The sequence below is a fragment of the Delphinus delphis genome, chromosome 1 (assembly GCF_949987515.2).
Source record: "Delphinus delphis chromosome 1, mDelDel1.2, whole genome shotgun sequence".
Lineage (NCBI taxonomy): Eukaryota > Metazoa > Chordata > Mammalia > Artiodactyla > Delphinidae > Delphinus > Delphinus delphis.
In genome coordinates this window covers 154,832,573-154,850,597 of record NC_082683.1, presented here as the reverse complement: position 1 = coordinate 154,850,597, position 18,025 = coordinate 154,832,573, and the positions used below count along the sequence as shown (strand labels likewise).

The 18,025-nt window shown below is 37.5% G+C and overlaps 1 protein-coding gene across 1 annotated transcript in view; it reads left to right on the top strand.

Moving 5' to 3' along the window:
* The window catches only part of OPN3 (opsin 3), a 58,522-nt gene that overhangs the window by 23,468 nt on the left and 17,029 nt on the right, over positions 1-18,025 (top strand). The gene's annotated exons all lie outside the window — the stretch shown is intronic.

The window sequence follows — 18,025 nt, the reverse complement described above, 5'->3', positions numbered from 1 at the left end:
GTTTTTCCTCAACACATTCTGACAAGCTTCCTATCTTCTTTTCCCATTCTCCTTTTATGGTCCTGTGGTATCTCATATCACATTATTTAGTCGACTAGTTACTTGCACACACACAGACAAACACGCACACACACACACAAACTCACACACACATACATAATTATAATAGTGTGCTATATTCATTCTTGAGAGAAAAGGGACACTGGTTGTATTTTAATACTCTCCACTTGACTTAAAAGGGAACCAGTGTGTTACCACCTGCTCTAAAACCTAAACTCTGAGCTCCTTTGAGAGCTTTGTAAATTATAAATGACTAAGATTTAATTTTGTACCTCTGAGATGTCCTCATATTGTTAATTTGCTCTTCCAAGTTATCTCAGATTTTCTTCACTTCGTGCCAGGTTAGTAAGCCAGGAAGGAACACTTAGAAATTAGAATCGTCATTGCAGACATGCGGTCACATGGCTATCCCATAATGTATTCATGAGTTGAATTTTTTTCATAGAGTTAAAAAGACCTCAAGCTTCTCTTCATCACAACCAACTCATTTCATCAGATCTTTCCAGGGAGAATCCAAATAGAGCTCTGGACTAGCAGTCAGAAGACCTGGGTTCTCCTCCAAGCAAAACTTTACTAATCTTGTGACCTTAGGCTAGTCACTAATCTCAGCGCCTTTTCCCCACACTCTTATTCAGTGGTGATAATGAGCCTTTTCTGCTTCACATGTCTATGAAGATATGATGAGAAAAATATATGCAATGTACTTTGAAAAATGTAAAATACCATATGAAATAAGGTGTAACAATTTATTATTGTGTTTGGAGAACAAGAGATGACAAATCTAATGAGAATACCATTTGACTTCCCATCATCCATAAAAATGAATATTTTACAGGGTCTTTTTAATAGTCAAAAATTAAATTGTGCTAAGTGTCAAATAGTGTTTCAAGCTGAAAAGGGAATCCCGGGCTTCCCTGGTGGCGCAGTGGTTGAGAGTCCACCTGCCGATGCAGGGGACACGGTCCGGGAAGATCCCACATGCCGCGGAGCGGCTGGACCCGTGAGCCATGGCCGTTGAGCCTGCGTGTCCGGAGCCTGTTGCTCCGCAACGGGAGAGGCCACAACAGTGAGAGGCCCGCGTACCGCAAAGAAAAAAAAAAAGGGAATCCCTTAGGGAAAAGTGCAGGAAGTTGGCTTGTTTTATTTCTCCTAACTTATATGTTGCTACTTTCCATTAGGAACATTTTCCCTTTTCATTGAAATTGGACTGTGACTATTTCTAAGCATAGGTGACAACCTTAGTGTTTGTTTATTTTACAGGGGTGACCATGTTTGCTCCAGGATTTTTATTCTTTATTTGAGAAGAAACATGGTATACTTAACTTTTATCATCAATAAATATATGATAATACCTTGGTAACTATTCCAGGTGCCAAGGAAGATGTCAGGATACAAAAGACATGGTCCCTACCTATCAACACCTAAGGGTGTTGATAACTTGATTGCAGACTTGGGTATATATTGAATTATACCAAAATATAGTAGGTAATAAACAGCAGCCATGAAGGTATAGTCTGTTTGTGTTGTGTATGAGCAGAGTGTAGCATGCACTAAGGAAATTAGAAACGGTGAAAGAGAAAGTTGACCAGATAGTGGAAGCAATATGCAGAGTTCCTTGAAAGCAGAATGTTAAGCAAAGGGAGCTTTGCAGATCATTATGCTACAGAGAACCTTAAGATGATTATCTTAGCACAAGTTTCCCAAAATAATGCCTAAGGCAAAGCATAAGGACTAATGATTTATTGGGGATATATTCCCAGGGTCTCAAGAATGAGAGAATAGAGGAAGAGACATGGAAGAAAGGCAGTCAAATATGAAAAGATACAATGCCAAGCTGGCCACAGCTTCACAAAAAGAGCTGATTGCTTCATCTTGCAGGACAACTTTGGAGAGGCTGTATGAAACCCATGGAGTTAGAGGAGAGTGCAAGCAATTTAACTTCAGTCCTTCCTGTCTCCTGACTCATATTCATCCAAGTCTGCTCCATTATGTGTTAATGTCCCCTTGCTTCTGGGTTGGGTCAGCTGCATCCAGGCAGCAGCTAGGGAAGACAGAGTCTCTGTGGGTCCAGTCGAGTGAGGGCAAAGGTACAGGTTGGTACTGCAAGTAGGTCTATGGTTGTTACAGCAGTAGGAGCTGTAGCTTGGTGACTGTAGTCACGGAACCACCATTGCTTTAAAGCAAGGCAAATGTTCAAGGCCCATGGTTAAGAGAGGGGCTTGTGAGCTGGGTCAAGGAGATGTAGGATGGCACATAAACTGAGTCCAGTCTCAAACTGGTATTTGGTGCACGAGAGGATGATAGAGGTCAGGTAAAGAAAAAAAAATCAATGAGGAAATCGGTCAGAACGATCACATGTGGGATGTGAGCCTGCACTAGAATAGTGGGAGTGGTATGAAGCACAGAGATGAATATAGAAATATTTCAGAAGAAAAGCCTTCTGTTGGTGTTAAGTGAAAATATGAGATAGGGGAAATACAAGAGTGAAAATTAAGCAAGTAAACATGCTCCTAAAGTGGGTCAGAGTCAAGGTCCTGCAAGCAGAACAGTCTCTGTTACAGTTTTCTTGAGTACATTGTGGTGAATTATCATAAGATCTAGAATGCTGTGTTCAAGGAGTAATTTTGATTGAGTGGTTAAAACTAAGTGTATGCCTCCCATTTTACCTGTGGTACCATACCCATTCTACAAGTGCAGTTGAATTAGGATTAAATGCACAACTGAGATATCAGAATATATCAGTGTTTCCATCTGACTGTTTTCCAGACTTTTGTCCCAGTGTTGCTTGTGTTTGTCACTCTTCTGAATCTTAAGTAATATGACAGAGAAGTTACTATATATTCAAACTGTCCTTTTTCACTGGACTTGTAGACTGGTCACAATGGACATTTGTTGAGTCCCTTAGTGTAGTAATTATCCCATTTCCCCCATTGTGAGCTATCTTATTCAATGTCCTCCCCTGACAAGCAGGAACATAAGCATGGAGTAAGTTCTAATGATGCCCTATCCAAAGATAGGGCACTCCTTTCCTTTGGTTATGGTGCATGGAGTTAAACAATTACCAGGGGGGAGAAAAAAACAAACCTTAAATTCAAATAACAGGCAAAGGAAACAGTCTAAAATTGGGTTATCTGTCCAAATGGGGCTGTAGGAAATCAAGGAGCCAAGTTTGAAGCCAGAGAAGTCAGAGGCTGAGAAGTGATGATATTGAATGAATCAAAGACTGCAGGGCGGAGATGAGCCTGGAATGATTTCCAGGCTACTGTGCAGATGCCCAAGGTAGCCCAGGAGGAGGGGACACACACACAGACAATCCGCTGTGTTTTACCACCTGCGTCAACGACTACTTCCCCCTGCCTCCCCTATTAAAAAAAGTCACTAGATTTAATGGGGAAAAAAATGCACTCCTTTTTTCAATATATACGAAATACCACTAGTCATGAAAGGGGGAATTTCCCTCCTCTACCCGTCTGGAGTTTTTGTCGCTGGACTAACAATAAGGTTGACACAAAATGAATTAACAGAAGAAAAAGAAAAAATATTAATCATTTACATAAAGGTCTCATAGAAATGAGACCAAGGAGTGACCCAAACAGGCAGCTTTTATGCTTTTTTAGACAAAGAAACAATAAATTTGAGAGAAATTGAGAGGACAAAGTTTTGGGGTGCCCAATAAAGTGAAAAATCTAAACACAGTTTGGGCTGGGGGTAGTAAATGGAAGAAGTAACAAGGTTTGTTTACACAGTCTTCTTGGCCTGAATTCCCTATCTCTGGTGACAAGGTATCCTTCTCCCTCTAGATGCAGAGAGCACACCTTTCACATGAGAGATTTATGTCCTGCTTTCAGGAAGACAGAGGAGATGGTTAGTGTTCCTCTTGTGTTGGCCATTTCTTAAGTAACTTTAGTTCAAAATAATCAATGTGCCATTGAGGCACACTTTGGGGTGGCCCTCCCTGAACCCCAACACAGTGAAGTGTTGCATGAGTGAGGACAACTGAGACAATAATACAGACATTTAAACAGTGAGAAGCTAGTCCACAGACCACAATCTGAGACTGCCGTGTTGAATCACTCTCTTCTGAGGAGTCATTGGCCCTTTTGGTGAGGGTGCTCCCAATTCTTAATGCACAGCAAGCATTTGGTGGCTACATGGCAGTCAAAAGTAAATCTCAGTTAAGCTGCTTACCTGAAATTTTTTTTTTTTGCCGTATGCGGGCCTCTCACTGTTGTGGCCTCTCCCGTTGCGGAGCACAGGCTCCGGACGCGCAGGCTCAGGGGCCATGGCTCACAGGCCCAGCCGCTCCATGGCATGTGGGATCTTCCCAGACTGGGGCATGAACCTGTGTCCCCTGCATCGACAGGCAGACTCTCAACCACTGCACCACCAGGGAAGCCCATGAAATCATAATTTTGTTAACCCATGGAAAGAGTTTTATGCTGTGCTGGGTTTCTTATGGAACTGAGTCTTTGAATACTAAACATGAAGAATAATAAATTTGTTTTTGGAACAAATAGTTGGAAAATGGCATTTCATAAAGGGAAGGAAGCAGTTATAAAGAAAGAATCATTAACTAACGTTAATTTCTTTCTTCTTAATATAGACATCGGATAAATGCCTAAAATATGTATTCTAAAAACCAACCATCATTTTGGTGTTTCAGAGGACTGCTTTTATCGATCAAATGGAATTGCTCATTCCAATGGCTGGGAAACATTATACAATGGTCATCTCTATTTTCCTTTAAAATTCTTCAACAAAAAAAAAAAGTTGAGTTTTAAAAATTACCTCTTCTGATATCAAAAGTAGACACAGTTACAGAACATATGTAGTTGATAACAGATGGATTAAATATGCTTTCTGCAAAGCCTACTTCAATAGTATAAAATTGTTTTATAATTTTTAAAAGGAAATTAGAAGATGAGTATAGCATAGCATGGACTTTGGAAGCAGACTGATTTGAATCTCAGCTCTGTTATTTATTAACTTGTGACCATGGTAAGTTATTTTTGCCTCAGTTTCACCATCTGCAAAATGGGGATGATAATTTCTTCGTGTCTCACAGAGTTGTGAGGATTAAATAAAATAACAAAGGTAAATTGCTTAGAACAGTGCCTGACACATAGTAAGCACTCTGTGTTAGTGGCTGAAATTATCATTGCTAATTAAATTAAAAGAGGTGGGAAATCTTATTCAACAAATAAGCAACATAAACAAGATTTCAAAGAAGAATTGGTTACTCTCCTAAGAGTGCAAACTTTTTCAAGCATATTAAATGCACTGTTTTCCTCTAATGTTGTTCAAGTATGAGTAGAAACCACCAGTTACGTAATAAAGAAGGATTTTTATTAAGCAACTTCAAGTAGCTTTATGTGGACTGAAATAAACTACATCTTTTGAAACTTTTGCAAATCAATAAATGTTTTTGAATGAACAAAACTGGAATTTTTATTGCTTGGAAAAAATGTATACCCACTTAGTTTGAAAGATTTTTACCATATGATCTGTAAGATTTTATCTGCCACAAGTCAGGTTTTTAAAGTTTGCCCCAATTTATAGGTAGAGAATTTGAAACACAGACCACTGAGTGATTTGTTCAAAAATCACCAGAGAATCCATGATGAAGTGCTTTATCCCCTAATCATCTTCTCTCCCAAATCTATCTCTCTCCAATTTCCTCTCCAGATCAACTATCCATCATTTGATTCTTCTTCATTCATTCCCACATCAACAAAGATTCACACCCATAAAGCTTATGGACACTTCTCATCTCTTCTTCCTCAGTGTCACTGCATTAGTTCCGTCCCCCATCACTATGATTGTATTGCTCCAGTAGGTTTCTCAATTACCAGACTTGTCTCTCACCCTAAGCCTTTTTCCATAATGCAGTCAGAAAGAACTTTCCATAAGGGAAATCAGCAAAAGCAAAACCAAAAGAAAATAAAACAAAATTCTCTAGACTTGTACAGTGGTAGAAGAGAACAACAACATTTTAAAGACTCCTCAGAGCCCTCAGGATACATTTCAAACTCCTCGCCTGATGTTTAAGGGTCTTCCTGGGAGAGTCCCTGCTCTTTCACTTCTCTCTTATTTCACTTCTCTCTCTTTTTCTACCATATTGAATTATTTGTAGGAACCCAAATAGTGTAAGTTCTGTCAGGTCTCCATGTGTTTACATAAACTGTTCCCTCTTCCTGGAATACAATTGACAGTCCTTTCCCCCACCCCCTCCTTTTTTGCCTGGTTAAAAGGTATTCATATTCAAGATTCAGATCGTGCCTGCTTCCCAGAGAAAAGTCTCCTGAATTGTATGTATATTCCTTCTCCTACTATCACACTTGGAGTTTCTTCTTATACCACCTTCAAGGAGCATGAGCTCCTTGAATGCATGAACTGTGTCATATTAACTTTATCTACCACATAGGAATTAACAGATCTGGGGCATGATTAAACAATACCTGTTCTAAACACTTATTCTATTTAGTGTAAAGTTGCTTACCCAGAGTCTAGGCCATTGAAGCTGTTCAATGTGGACCTCTAGTGGCCAAAGAGGGAAAATGATTTGGTTCTCAGCTTTTGTACATATTATTATTAATAAACTCGTTTTTAAGCTCCAGAGTTCTACACACTCCTGTGCCTTCTGACAATTTTCTACCACTTAAAGCAATTTTGCTCCCAGATACTCAGCTATTAAATAATAATACTTTATATGCTACCACTTTACTAACTACATTTATATTCTCATTTAATACACACACGCGCACACACAAACACACACAATGAGACAGTGTTTTGGTAAAATTATTCCTATTTTACTGGTGAGCAAATTGAGGTTCAGAAATGTTAATTAATTTTCCCAGAGTCATGGTATTTATGTATAGAAATTGGAATTGAATCCAGGACTTTGGCCTCAAAAACATTCCTATATCATAGAATTTATCAAATTGTTTCATAATTATTTATTCCTCTGTTTATAATTTGTCTTTGTTTTTCCATTACCTAGCACAGTTCCTGGTATATTGTGTGTGCATGATGTATGTTTGTTGATAAATGTTGTAAATAGTGCATAATCAAGTTATATCACAAAGAACTTTACTGGACCCAAACTGATGCATGGAGTTAACATTTGAATACCTCTTTTCATGTCCATGCTTTTGTATACACTATATCCTTGGCCTTGAAATATCCTCACCCTTGTCAGCTTGATAAACTCCCTCCCATGCATCAATTCAAATATTGTTTTCTCTTAAAATCTTCCCCAGTATTTCCTCTGGCAAAGAGATAAGTACTTCCTTCATTGCATTCTCCAGCTCCCCAAATACAGCTCAGTTTTAGCACTGATCACATTCTTATAATTATTTGGTTACATGTCTGTCTTCTCCTTCAGACTATGAGATCTTTGTCAGAATTGCAGGCAGAGGGAACAGCAATATCAAAGAGGCCAGTTTTTGTTTTGTTTTGTTTTGTTTTTGGGTTTTTTTTAATTTTTAATGAAATATAGTTGATTTATAGTGTTGTGTTGGTATCAGGTATACAGCAAAGTGATTCGGTTATACATATATTATTTTTTCAGATTTTTTTCCCTTATAGGTTATTACAAAGTATTGAGCATAGTTCCCTGTGCTATTCAGTAGGTCCTTGTTGGTTATTTATTTTATATATAGTAGTATATATATATTAATACCAAACTCAGAATTTATCCCTCTCCCCCTTTCCCCTTTGGTAACCATAAGTTTCTTTTCTATGTCTGTGGGTCTATTTCTGTTTTGTATATAATTTCATTTGTATCATTTTTGTTAGATTCCACATATAAGTGATATCATATGATATTTGTCCTCTGTCTGGCTTACTTCACTTAGTATGATAATTTCTAGGTCCATCCATGTTGCTGTAAATGGCATTATTTCATTATTTTTTATGGCTGAGTAAATATCTGAGTAAATACCACATCTTCTTTATACATTCATCTGTCGATGGGCATTTAGGTTGCTTCCTTATCTTGGAGATTGTAAATAGTGCTGAGTAAATACCATATCTTCTTTATACATTCATCTGTCGATGGACATTTAGGTTGCTTCCTTATCTTGGAGATTGTAAATAGTGCTGCTATGAACTTTGGGGTGCATGTATCTTTGCAAATTATGTTTTTCTCCAGATATATACCCAGGAGTGGGATTGCTGGATCATATGTCAGTTCTGTTTTTAGTTTTTTAAGGAACCTTCATACTGTTCTCCATAGTGGCTGCACCAACTTACATTCCCACCAACAGTGTAGGAGAGGTTTTTTCCTCTACATGCTCTCCAGCATTTATTATTTGTAGAATTTTTGATGACGGCCATTCTGCCTGGTGTGAGGTGATACCTCACAGTAGTAAGCAGTCTTGATAATATGACAATGAGATTAGTATTTATAGTCTGTTGTCTTCAAATTGGAGTATGCATACTGCTAGAGGAATATAAACTCTTTCCAATGGCTCTGCAAGGATAGGTTTATGAGAATCAGTTTCTAAGTTCTCAGCTTCCATTTGTATTCTTCCTAGAAATCATACTTACTATCCAGACACTCCCTTTTTCAATCAGCTTTCTCCCGCTTTACACAGAAAGGCAAACTCCTAACCTTTCTCAGATAAACTTTAACTGTGGAGTATTACCAGTGGGGGGTGTGGGAGGAAAATTCAGGATGGCAAAGGGACAATTTAAAATATTGATGAAGATCTTGATGAAGTGAATGACACTCAGGTTGTTTCCAATTATTTGTTTTAATAAAATTGAATGGTAGTTGGTAAATAACTAAAAATAACTTTTGAAAATAAACACTGATTTTTGGCACATAAACTCAGAAGAGTTTAAGTAATTCAATATAGAAACATATTCTTAAAATTAATAAAAATTGACTGTAATAAAACTTCCATTACCATCTGGATTTATATATGATCAAGAAATCTCTCTTTAACTTCAGAAAGAAGAAAAATAGGAGGAGAATTTACCTTACATTATTTTGGCATGGGTAATAATAACCATGGATAGATATATTCTTTGCAGTGAGGGACAGCTGTATTTATCATTTTGATATATGTATTTGTAATTTTTTCTTTTTAATATTTAACAAAATATCTTGATCAATTGTATGCTGATATAAATTGTAGTGAAAACATAATCTATAAGACAGATTTTCTTAACACTTAGAGGCTTACTATCCAGAAAATTTTAAAATCAATTTCCAAATATATTTTTGTTGAAGAAAAGAATAAGGGAAATAATTTAAAATCTTTCACCATATGAATATATTACACTGGGATAAAAATTTTAGGAGAGAAGAATATCAGAATTGCTGAACAATTATCAACTGGAAGACACTGGAACTCACCAAAAAAGATACCCCACATCCAAAGTTTCAAAGGAGAAGCTGCAGTGAGATGGTAGGAGGGGTACAATCACAATAAAATCAAATGCCATAAGCACTAGGTGGGTGACTCACAAACTGGAGAACAGTTATACCACAGAAGTCCACCCACTGGAGTGAAGGTTCTGAGCCCCAAGTCAGAGGTCCCAAACTAAGCATCTGCAACAGGAGGAGGAATTCCCAGAAAATCAGACTTTGAAGGCTAGTGGGATTTGATTGCAGGACTTTGACAGGATGGGGGGAAACAGAGACTCCACTCTTGGAGGGCACACACAAAGTAGTGTGTGCATCAGGACCCAGGGGGAAGGAGCAGTGACCCCATAGAAGACTGAGCCAGACCTACCAGCTAGTGTTGGAGGGTATCCTGTAGAGGTGGGGGGTGGCTGTGGCTCACTGCCGGGACAAGGACACTGGCAGCAGAAGTTCTGGGAAATACTCCTTGCCATGAACCCTCCCAGAGTCGATCATTAGTCCACCAAAGAGCCTGTAGGCTCCAGTGCTGAGTTGCCTCAGGTCAAACAACCAACAGGAAGGGAACTCAGCCTCACCCATCAGCAGGCAAGTGGATTAAAGTTTTACTGAGCTCTGTCCACCAGAGCAACAAACAGCTCGACCCACCACCAATCCCTCCCATCAGGAAGCTTGCACAAGCCTCTTAGATAGCCTCATCCACCAGAGGGCAGACAGCAGAAGCAAGAAAAACTGCAATCCTGCAGGCTGTGGAACGAAAGCCACATTCACAGAAAGACAGACAAAATGAAAAGGCAGAGGATGATGTACCAGTTGAAACGATAAGATAAAACCCCAGAAAAACAGCTAAATGAAATGGAGGCAGGCAACCTTCCAGAAAAAGAATTCATAATAATGATAGTGAAGATGATCCAGGAACTTGGAAAAAGAATGGAGGCAAATATCAAGAAGATGCAAGAAATGTTTAACAAAGACCTAGAAGAATTAACGAACAAACAAACAGAGATGAACAATACAATAACTGAAATGAAAAATACACTAGAAGGAATCAACAGGAGAACAGCTGAGGCAGAAGAATGGATAAGTGACCTGGAAAACAGAATGGAGGAAAATCAATGCTGCAGAACAGAATAAAGAATAAAGAATGAAAAGAAATGAAGACAGACTAAGAGACCTCTGGTGTAACATTAAATGCACCAACATTCACATTATAGGGGTCGCAGAAGGAGAAGAGACAGAGAAAGGATCAGAGTAAATATTTGAAGAGATTATAGTCGAAAACATCCCAAACATGGGAAAGGAAATATCCACCAAAGTCCAGGAAGTGCAGAGAGTACCAGGCAGGATAAACCCAAGGAGAAACATGCCGAGACACATAGCAATCAAAATTGATAAACATTAAAGACAAAGAAAAATTATTAAAAGCAACAAGGGAAAAATGACAAATAACATACAAGGGAACACCCATAAGGTTAACAGCTGACTTCTGAGCAGAAACTCTACAAGCCAGAAGGGAGAGGAATGACATATTTAAAGAAATGAAAGGGAAGAACCTACAACCAAGATGACTCTACACAGCAAGAATCTCATTCAGTTTCCACGGAGAAATTAAAAACTTTACAGACAAGCAAAAGCCAAGAGAATTCAGCACCACAAAACCAGCTCTACAACAAATGCTAAAGGAACTTCTCTAAGTGGAAAACACAAGAGAAGGAAAAGACCTACAATAACAAACACAGAACAATTAAGAAAATAGTAATAGGAACATACATATCAATAAATACCTTAAATGTGAGTGTATTAGATGCTCCAACCAAAAGACAGGGGCTTGCTGAGTGGATACAAAAATACGACCCATATATATGCTGCTTACAAAAGACCCACTTCAGACCTAGGGACACATACAGACTGAAAGTGAGGGGATGGGAAAAGATATTCCATGCAAATGGAAATCAAAAGAAAGCTGGAGTAGCAATACTCATATCAGATAAAATAGACTTTAAAATAAATAATGTTACAAGAGACAAGGAAGGACCCTACATAATGATAAAGGAATCAATCCAAGGAGATATAACAATTATAAATATGTATGCATCCAACATAGGAGCACCACAATACATAAGGTAACTGCTAACAGCTATAAAAGAGGAAATCGACAGTAACACAATTAGAGTGGGGAACTTTAACACCTCACTTACACCAATGGACAGATCATCCAAACAGAAAATTAATAAGGAAACACAAGCTTTAAATGACACAATAGACCAGATAGATTTAATTGATATTTATAGGACATTCCATCCGAAAACAGCAGATTACACTTTCTTCTCAGGTGCACACAGAACATTCTCCAGGATAGATCACATCTTGGGTCACAAATCAAGCATCAGGAAATTTAAGAAAATTAAAATCATATCAAGCATCTTTTATGACTGCAACACTATGAGACTAGATATCAATTACAGGAAAAAAATATAAAAAACACAAACACATGGAGGCTAAGCAATATGTCACTAAATAACCAAAATATCACTGAAGAAATCAAAGAGAAAATCAAACAATACCTAGAAACAAATGACAATGAAAACACGATGATTCAAAACTTATGGGATGCAGGAAAAGCAGTTCCAAGAGGGAAGTTTATAGCAATACAATCTTACCACAAGAAATAAGAAAAATCTCAAATAAACAATCTAACCTTACACCTAAAGGAACTAGAGAAAGAAGAACAAAGAAAACCCAAAGTTAGTAGAAGGAAAGAAACCATAAAGATCAGAGCAGAAATAATGAAATGGAAATAAATAAAACAATAGCAAAGATCAATAAAACCAAAGGTTGGTTCTTTGAGAAGGTAAACAAAATTGGTAAACCTTTAGCCAGACTCATCAAGAAAAAGAGGGAGAGAACGCAAATCAATAAAACTAGAAATGAAAAAGGAGAAGTTACTATGGACACCACAGAAATACAAAGCATCATAAGAGACTACTACCAGCAACTTTATGTCAGTAAAATGGACAACCAGGAAGAAATGGACAAACTCTTAGAGAGGTATAACCTTCCAAGACTGAACAGGAAAAAATAGACAATATGAACAGACCAATCGCAAGTAATGAAATTGAAACTGGGATTAAAAATCTTCCAACAAACAAAAGTCCAGGACCACATGGCTTCACAGGTGAATTCTATCAAACATTTAGAGAAGAGCTAACACACATCCTTCTCAAACTCTTCCAAAAAATTGCAGAGGAAGAAATGCTCCCAAACTCATTCTGCGAGACCACCATCACCCTGATACCAAAACCTAACAAAGATATTACAAAAAAGAAAATTAGAGACCAATATCACTGATGAATATAGATGCAAAAATCCTCAACAAAATACTAGCAAACAGAATCCAACAACACATTAAAAGGCTCATACACCATGATCAGTGGGATTTAGCCAGGTACGCAAGGATTCTTCAATATACACAAATCAATCAATGTGATACACCATATTAACAAACTGAAGAATAAAAACCATATGATCATCTCAGTAGATGCAGAAAAGGCTTTTGATAAAATTCAACACCCATTTATGATAAAAATTCTCCAGAAAGTGGGCATAGAGGCAACACACCTCAACATAATAAAGGCCATATATGACAAACCCACAGCAAAAGTCATTCTCAGTGGTGAAAAACTGAAAGCATTTCCTCTAAAATGAGGAAGAAGACAAGGATGTCCACTTTTGCCACTATTATTCAGTATAGTTTTGGAAGTTTTAGCCACAGCAATCAGAGAAGAAAAAGAAATAAAAGAATACAAATTGGAAAAGAAAAAGTATAACTTTCACTGTTTGCAGATGACATGATACTATACATAGAGAATCCAAAAGGTGCTACTAGAAAACTGCTAGAGCTACTCAATGAATTTGGTAAAGTTGCAGCATACAAAATTAATGCACATAAATCTCTTTCATTCCTATACACTAATAATGAAAGATCAGAAAGACAAATTAAGGGAACAATCCCATTCACCATTGCAACAAAAAGAACAAAATACCTTGGAATAAACCTACCTAAGGAGGCAAAAGACCTGTACTCAGAAAACTATAAGACACTAATTAAAGAAATCAAAGATGACATAAACAGATGGAGAGATATACCATGTTCTTGGATTGGAGGAATCAGTATTGTGAAAATGACTATACTACCCAAAGCAATCTGCAGATTCAGTGCAATCCCTATCAAATTACTAATGGCATTTTTTACAGAACTAGAACAAAAAAATCTTAAAATTTGTATGGAGATACAAAAGACCCCGAATAACCACAGCAATCTTGAGGGAAATAATCGAAGCTGGAGGAATCAGAGTCCCTGACTTCAGACTATACTACAAAGCTACAGTAATCAAGACAATGTGGTACTGGCACAAAAACAGAAATATAGATCAATGGAACAGGATAGAAAGCCCAGAGATAAACCCACGCTCCTATGGTCAACTAATCTATAACAAAGGAGGCAAGGATATACAATGGAGAAAAGACAGGCTCTTCAATAAGTGGTGATGCGTAAAATGGACAGCTACATGTAAAAGAATGAAATTAGAACACTCCCTAACACCATACACAAAAATAAACTCAAAATGGATTAAAGACCTAAATGTAAGACCAGACACTATTAAACTCTTAGAGGAAAACATAGGAAGAATGCTCTTTGGCATAAATCCCAGCAAGATCATTTTTAACCCACCTCCTAAAGTAATGGAAATAAAAACAAAAATAAAAATTTGGACCTAATGAAACTTAAAAGCTTTTGCACAGCAAAGGAAACTATAAACAAGATGAAAAGACAACCCTCAGAATGGGAGAAAATATTTGCAAATGAATAAATGGACAAAGGATTAATCTCCAAAATATATAAACAGCTCATGCAGCTCAATATCAAAAAAACAAACAACCCAATCAAAAAATGGGCAAAAGACCTAAATAGACATTTCTCCAAGAGTACATACAGATGGCCATGAGGCACATGAGAAGATGCTCAACATCACTAATTATTAGAGAAATGCAAATCAAAACTACAATGGGGTATCACCTCACACTGGTTAGAATGGGCATCATCAGAAAATCTACAAACAACAAATGCTGGAGAGGGTGTGGAGAAAAAGGAACCCTCTTGCACTGTTGGTGGGAATGTAAATTGATACAGCCACTATGGAGAACAGTATGGACGTCCCTTAAAAAACTAAAACTAGAATTACCATATGACCCAATAATCCCGCTGCTGTGCATATACCCAGTGAAAACCATAATTCAAAAAGACACATGCACCCCAATGTTCATTGAAGCACCATTTACAATAGACAGGTCATGGAAGCAACCTAAATGCCCACTGACAGATTAATGGATAAAGAATATGTGGTACATATTTGCAATGGAATATTACTCAGCCATAAAAATAATTGAAAATGGGTCACTTGTAGAGACGTGGATGGGCCTAGAGACTGTCATACAGAGTGAAATAAGTCAGAAAGAGAAAAACTAATATGGTATATTAATGCATATATGTGGAATCTGGAAAAATAGTACAGATGAACCTGTTTGCAAGGCAGAAATAGAGACACAGATGTAGAGAACAAATATAAGGACACCAAGGGGGGAAAGTGGGGTGGGGAGTGGTGGTGGTGGGGTGAATTGGCATATTGGGATTGACATATACACTCTAACATGTATAAAATAGATAACTAGTAAGAACCTGCTGTATAAAAAGATAAAATTAAAATAAATAAACTGCTATAAAAAATTTTTAAGGGAAAAGCAGAAGGGAAGTATGAGTTTAAATGATTAATCATCTACATGTGTGGGTTTTTGTGTATAGACATGTAAGTATATATATATGCAAATATAGATACAAATATGTTTATGGAATTACTAACATTTATGAATCATTGGATATATTTAAAGAGTAAAGTAATATATTTTTCAATGTTTATGTTACTGAGTCCAAGCTCATAGTGCTCACCGCACAACAGACCAATAAATTGAGAGATGAGTTTTTGGGACGAGAAATAGTGACTTTATTTGAAAGCCAGCAGACTGAGAAGATGGTGAACTTGTGTCCCAAAGAACCATTTTGTCTGAGTTAGAATTCAGGCTTCTTTTATACCAAAAGGGGAGGGAGTAAAGTCAAACCTTTCCTGGTTCCAGTCAGCCTCTGGAGGGGATGTGTTAATTTCTTCCTTCCTGCAGTCATTCACAGGTAGGCCTAGTCAGGATGTTTCCTGTGAGCTAAACAAAGTTATTTTAGTTTAATGCTCATTACCTGGAAGTCAGTGTTCCCAGAGATGGGTCATTATGTACTGTTTAAGCTTATAGGCAATATCCCTTTAGCGATTAACTTGTAATAGAATACAGAACGTTCTTCTCTATTAAAATTATATTTACATTGCATGAGTCTTTAAACTTAAGGTAAAAAGAATTTAAATATATCTCTTTAAAAATGTGAGAGTATACATAGTTTCTCAAAATTCTATTAGGAAAAACACTAGAAAAAAGATTGAAGACCCCTATTGTGGACCACAGACAGTGACAGAAGGCATGGTCAGATGTGTACAAGCCTGGTAATGACTAACATTTCTACCTCTCCACATGTCTGGAGTCTTAGAGGTTCTTACACGAATTCAAAGAGGATTGCTTTGCCTTTGTAGAAGTTCTCCTTCCAGTCAGAAATGCCCTCCCTGATACTTTTTGTTTCTTAACACGTAGTCCATCTTTTCAGATCCAACTTAACTTTTACCTCTTCATGAAGCCATCCCCAAAAAACAATCCAGTGGGATTTCATTTTTCTGGTTTGTTGTTGCACAATAAACTTAACATATGATTACGTATCATCTTACATTGCCCATCTTACATTGCCCTTAAATGTTGCATATGAGTTAGTCTTGGCTTTATAAGCATATTGTAGTCCCCTTGAAGGTAGGGACCACATGTCTCTGATTTCTCCTACAAGACCTACTCAGCAGAGTAAGAGGCACTTAATACATACATGATCAATTCACAGCTTTATAGGGGGAGCAGGGACATCACACTAGCCCTATAGAAGTTGTAGGGTAATAGAAGTTGCCCTGTAGTACAATAGGCTGTGTAACAACAAAATCAAGTTTTGAAGTCAGTCCTGGGTTCTCAAAATTGTCTCCACCATCTCTTACCCTCTGGAGCCATGGACCTCTTTTTCCAAAACAAAGGAATACTATATATAGAGTGATTACCATGGGGCTTGACTCATAACTGATGCCCAGTTTGCAACAGTCACCTTCCCCTTTCCTGCCCATAGTGTCACCTGAAATAGAGAATTAGGCTTAACATCAGTTAAAAAGTACATGTAACATTGTTGTAAGATTATCCGTGCATTTTCATCCTCCTGGGGTGTGATCTGGGAATCAATTAGAATATAGAAAGTAATTTGGACTCAGGATTGAAATTCGCTAGTAAAAAAAAAAGAGGCTGACATATATTTTGCAACAAAGGGATGTAGTTTAGGTCAGTTCAAATGGGTCACCATCCAAGACTAAGTCAGTGTGACTAAGCCTGCTACTTATATATACCCGTGCTGTTGGGAGGGCCTGAGGAATGCAAGGCTTGCTCTCTCTAGGTCTGTACTAACTGGTCATGGTACTGAATAATAGCAACTGAGTTCAGGACTTGAAGCCCATTGTGCTTGCTAAGACACAGTTATGGTCAAAAACTATATTATATTTTTTAAATTTCTTATTGCTTTGAACTAAATAATAAGAAGGGAAAATTCAGTAAACTCCTGTGTTCTTACATCACAATGTTGGCTCCCGATTTCAGCTCTGAGCACAATGAGGTTTTTCCTGACACCCTGTCCACATTTCCCTTTATGCCCTCTCCTGCCTCACCTCACATTATTCTCTATCTCTGCACCGTCTCGTTCCTTCATAGCACTTCACTAATTTACTTGTTTTGCTTTTTGGTTTGTTATTATCTCTTCTCTTTTACCCACTGGACTGTAATATGTTCCACAAAACCTTGTTTCACTCACCACTTCACGTCAATTTTCTAGCACCGTTATTGACACAGGCAGTTAATGAATAAGCAAATTAATATATGAAATATATAAATTATTGAGTGAATAAATTGCTCTCTCGGGAGAGGCAGAGAAATAAATGGATAATCTTGTTAAAGCCTATTTGTTGCAAAATAAAAGTATAGATGAAGACACAGGAGCACAGAAGACTTCCATCTCTGTCAGCAGTCTTGCATGTGAAAGTTCATAGGCTGACGCTGCTAGTAGGTAGGTTAGGACAGCTCTTGTGTAATTTTACCATCACTTTGGTCAGTTCACATTTGTGGAACCCACTTTGACTTTACCTCTATAGCCGAGTCAGATACCTGAGAGAAGTCAAAACCAAAAGAGACTTTTTTTTTAGTGACTCTTCTTGAAATGCTCCAGAGTTTCTCTTTGGCAGAAAATTTAACACAACAGCTGTACCATTGGGCTAGAGCTGATTTTAGAGCTTTTATTTTTGTCCTGCTATAACTCACATGCCATTTTCCATTCCACATTTTCTTTATGAGTAAACATGTTTC